The sequence below is a fragment of the Neophocaena asiaeorientalis genome, unplaced genomic scaffold (genome assembly GCF_003031525.2).
Source record: "Neophocaena asiaeorientalis asiaeorientalis breed wild unplaced genomic scaffold, Neophocaena_asiaeorientalis_V1.1 scaffold695, whole genome shotgun sequence".
Classification (NCBI taxonomy): Eukaryota; Metazoa; Chordata; class Mammalia; order Artiodactyla; family Phocoenidae; genus Neophocaena; species Neophocaena asiaeorientalis.
In genome coordinates, this window is record NW_020174639.1 from 218639 (window position 1) to 224149 (window position 5511).

The following is a 5511-nucleotide window of genomic DNA, read 5'->3' on the forward strand; positions in this document are numbered from 1 at the left end:
AAGTATTTTATGTGGTGACTTGCCTAACTGTGTATGGGATACTTGATACCACTTATATTTACTGTTTTTAAATGAGTTCTAATTTAATATAGTCAGTGAGGTTATGGGTGTTGATTTGATTCAATATGAATAGCTCAAGTTTTGAAACTATATTTGTATTCAAACTACTTACTTGTAACCATCTGTATACAGGAGATGAGGCATCTCATTTCCTTTTCAAGCAGTTAATGTGAAGTGCTCTTCATTTGGTATTAAGTTATATATTTCAAGCTTTTGGGCATACATTTTTCATAATTTTTTACACAACGATAGACTTTAGCATTTGATACCCAAGGAAGCTGTCAACACTAATAATTTCTGGGAAAGTTTTGCAGACTGGAATCATGAGTCTCATTGAGCCAACTTATCCATTTTGTTTTTGAGTTTCTGTATCTTAGATATATAGAAATGAATTGCCATGTGAGGAGAATCTCCAACGCATTATTTTAGTTCTTAATCTAGCAACACGTCTTTTCTCCATTTGGGGAAGATGAATTTCCCTGCGGCCGCATTCCTTGAGGAAAACCAGAGCATCGGATGTGCTTTGACCCAGCTATATATCTTAAAATAGTCACTGCTGATTCACCGTACACAGCACCTTCTTCAATATTTAAACATATTTAAATATAGGCCTTCCCTGAGTTTAGTGACACTGCTATCCAAAGGCCCTATTTTCCTCCTTATTTCTCACGAATCACTCCTTGAACTGTGCTCTGGAACCACCAATTAATGTTCAAGAAATGCTAGTATGGCCAAGTGAATACTAACAGCTTGCATAAAATAGCTTATTTAATCTTTTAAGCATATGGTATGAAGAAGAAAGAAATGCACATAGAATTTAAAGACTAAGGTACTAGGTAGACTCAACTTTATGCACTAGAACGTTTTTATTTCCTTTTTTCCTCCTCCTCCACCTTCTTTTTCTTTTTCTTCTTTTTCAAATTTCATACCACAAATATCTCTAACTTCACGCCAATGCCTTTGGAGCAGCATCCTCTTTAGAGTCCTTCGCAGGACACTATCAGGAGTAACTGAATTTGCCTGGCTAAACAGATGTATTCTTGACATCTCAGCTTATATAAGCAGACTTCTCTGTACATCACCCTTATACATACTCAAGCACACATGGCAAATACTGGGTAGTGCTTCTCTTTTACATGGACTCTAATGCTATTCTCTATTACTCACCAGTAGCCATCATTACTTTACGTCATTGTTGATCTGAAACAAATAGACTGCCATTTATTTCTCCAGCAAAGATGGGTTTGTTTAGGGTCAGCAGAGAACTGCAGTTTAGCATCTAAAATCATGGTGAGTCATGTGCAATTCTCCTCCCAGCAAGAGATGGAGAACACTTTATAGAAAGGAAAAAGAAGTTGGGAGGGCTGTAGTAATCAAAGAGTCCGTGGCTTTTCACTGACTGAGTCCTTTTAAGGAAAGAAGAGTAGTCTTTCTTCTTCCTGTTTGGCTCTGCTATTGTCACAGAGTATGATAGCTTCCCCTTCTGGTCTCTTAACTTTAATTGAGGTTTCCGTTTAATAATTTTTTACATTATTATTTCCTATTTATTCATCTGGATCCCTCCCTAAGCTCTCAGGGTAATGAAGCAGGCATAGTTTTGACCCTATTCATTCTAGTAGGTAAGGGTATCTAGTACCATGCATAGCATATAGTAGAGTTCAATAAATGTTTGTTGAATGAATAAATGAATGAAGTAATTAGGCAGGTGTTACTTCATATAACAGTCATAATTATGAAGATAATTCAAGAAACTAAAGCAAAATGGTCCTATATTCTTAGGAAAAACTTTTAAGACAGAGACGCAAGTATAGGAGAATGAGGACACATAATTAATTTTTGATTCTCAGAGCAAAGTCCAAATATATGTTAACCTCTTCATGTAATTTGTATGGTAACTGTCTTCCAGTAAACCCAAACTCAGCCCTCCATTTCCTTATACCACAAGATATACTTATTTTGTTTTCTGGTTTAAGTATTTTGTGAAAAATTGAAGCATTAATTTTTATAACAGCAAAACTAGGTGATAAGCCACTAGTACTATGATCAATTAATGAAACCTACAAATAAGCAGTGGAAAACTTAATAATGAAAGTGTTAATCTACAGTTGCCTTGAAAAGTGCCTGTAAAATTTTCCCTTCAGATTTTGCCGCCAAAAACATTATGGTAGAAGTAACATGGTGTTACAATAAGAAAGGTTAAAAAATGTCATAGCCCAATATTTTAGAGTGTACTGCGTTGTAAAAAGGTATAAGGAATTCTCAAAACTTCTTACTGCTATATACTGGGAGCTCTGTATGAAATTGCTAAAGAAAAGAGGATAGTTTCATTTTTTTGTATGCTGTTTGTATGATTCTGTCTGTCATGTGTAATTCAGATGTACAAATATAACAAATGAATTAGAAAAAGAACCATACTCAGTTTCCGGTTAGATTTGCTTACCGGAACTTTGCAGTAGGATATTACCTGTCCTTCATGCTCAGAATCTGTCATGTTCACATTTTAGTTCTCAAAGTTCCACGTATATTTCTTTCTATATGATACGTATCACTATATGTTTGTTAAATGAGGTTGAAACCAAGACATTTGGAGTATATATAAAAAGAATTTAAAATATTTCTAAAGTGATTTGCAGTCTTTTAAGTATGTATTTACCAAAATATTTAGAAAATCTGACTTCTGTGGCTTATATGACCCAGCAATCAAAATATAACAAAGTGGGGCTTCCCTGGTGGCGCAGTGGTTGAGAGTCTGCCTGCCGATGCAGGGGACAGAGGTTTGTGCCCCGGTCCGGGAGGATCCCACATGCCACGGAGCGGCTGGACCCATGAGCCATAGCCGCTGAGCCTGCGCCTCCGGAGCCTGTGCTCCGCAGCGGGAGAGGCCACAGCAGTGAGAGGCCCGGGTACAGCAAAATAACAAACAAACAAAAAATATAACAAAGTGTCATCTGAAACAGTGTGTAAATCTAGACAATGTATAAATTTAATTTAGCTGCTTCTGCAAACCAAAAAAGGCAAGTGTATTGAAATAGTTCAGAACATGGGCTTTGGTGTTTGATGACCTGGATTTTAATAACAGATCTGCCACTTAATAGGCAACTTTACTTTTGTAAGCATCAGCTTCTTCATCTAAAATAAGAGTATATTCCTGTCCTGCCCCTAGGTTCTTCAGAACAATTTTTTTTTTTTTTTTAGATTTCATATGTATGTGTTAGCATATGGTATTTATTTTTCTCTTTCTGACTTCACTCTGTATGACAGTCTCTAGGTCCATCCACCTCACCACAAATAACTCAATTTCATTTCTTTTTATGGCTGAGTAATATAAAAAATAAAAATATAAAATATAAAATAAGAGTAGACAAACACCCGCCCTATAGGCTTGTTTTGAGTATAAATACAATAATAAATGCAAAATGTTTAGCACAGGACCTATCACTTAGTAAGCTGCTAGATACATTTACCTCTTTTTTCCTCAACTTGTAGAAGGAAGTTGTTGATAAACAGGAAAAACAACATAAAATTACTCTGAGCATGCAATTTAATTTTGAGGTAGCCAGTGTCCTTATTAATGTAGGCTTTAATATCAGAAAGTTTGAAGCCCAAACTAACTATGAGATCTAGCATAAGTCACTGAAAATTTGTAGATTTCTATCTGTTAATTGGGGAAAACAATAGCTACTTTGCCTAATTTAAGTAATTGCTGTTAAAGGGAATTTTAAAATACAAAGTATTAAACAAATGAAATGGACATAAAACACACTCCAGACTGTGCCAGTTTGTACATAGTGACTTGCAATTTTAAATTACTATGAGACATCACAGGATATTGAAAATATGGAACACAAGAGCCAGATAAGTAGAAAATTAGTTCTGGAAATAATGTTTGTTCAGATTGTTAGGGCAAGTCCATTTTTTTCCCCTCAGGCAGATATTTTGAAGGTTGTACTAGCTTCATTTTCCAGAGAGAAGGGTAAAGAAAGGAAGTTAATCTTATCTCTTCATGTGTCACATACCTTAGGACCTGGTCAATAAATATTAATTGATGAAGATGATATTGCAAGGACTATGTTTTGTGAAATTGATTCATAGATGTGAGACTTAGGCAGTTATACCAATGTGATTGGATGTTTCCAACAGCTTTTATTTAACTCTCTCTTTGTAAGATCATGTCGAAATAAATATGTTTAATTGGGATCCTGAGCATCTATCTTTTTTTCTTCCCCTTTCTGCCCCTTCTTCCCTCCCTCCCTCCCTCCCTCCCTCCCTTTCTTTCTCCCTCTTTCTCTCCCTTCCTTCCTCCCAGCTCTCTTTCTGTCTCCTTCCCTTGCCTGTTTATATAGTGTACAATTAAACCATAACCTTATAGGATGGGGATAGCAATTAGATCAATTTCGATCTCTGTTTATCGTTAGCCCTTGAAAAGTCTTACCTAACAAACCTAGAAAGTAGAGGAAAAAGGGACTTAAGCTAATGTTTTTTTTCTTCCTATTGCCATTTACCATTCACAGAAACTCAAGGTTCAGCTGGTATTTCTGAAAAGTCCATTTTGTGGAAAGTTGTATGAATGTCAGGACTTGTACATACCGGCCTGGACACCCTCAGCTTGGAGAGAACATGGCCCAGAGGCTGGTCTGAACTTTGTTTTAAAAAATAGTTGCTTAAATCCTTGGAACACTATCTCAGCCCAACCTGTGCCTGAACCAGTCCCTGGAATAAATTCCTGCATTGTCTGCTGCCTCATTATTCCATACCCCTTAGGCTCACACACAAAGGAATACTTAAGATCACAAAACATCATGATCTCAATAACTTATTTTTAAAGTTTTTGTTCATCCCAAGAGTTCTGTTTTTCACAAAATGCAATTAATTAGAGAGGTAAGTCATGGAATTCCAGATTATAATGTCAAAATATTTACCATGGGGCTGCAACCTTGTGTAGTGGACAAAAAGCCCCTGCCTAGTAACATATTTCTTTTTTATATAGTTTAATATTGATTTTTCATGTTTTGTTTTCCCTGAAGCCTAACTTTTGGCAGGTTTCTTGAATTATCAGCAGTTTTTTTTGGAGATTCCTACAACCACATAGTAAATCAATTCAACAGACAGATTTGAGTCGGATCTCTGTGCAAGGAAGGGGCAGGAATGAACATGACAGCCTGTGAGAAGCTCAGGTGTGATGGAGAAAGTCAAGCTTACACATAACTAACATACCTAATAAAAAGCCTTAGACTATAGGAACAATACAAGTTTTCTAGAAGACTAGAAGGAAATATTGTTTTTGGCTTAGTGAGACTAGTGCTTTTTGTGGAGTATCTTCTCGAAAATTTTCTTCATTTCCTCTGTGGTAGTTTGGCTTAGATTTTCTGCCACTCCATCTTCTAGCATGGGATTTTTTGTTTACGTTGTTTAGAGCTGCCTATTTTTATTATCTCTTCCTGGATATGCAAG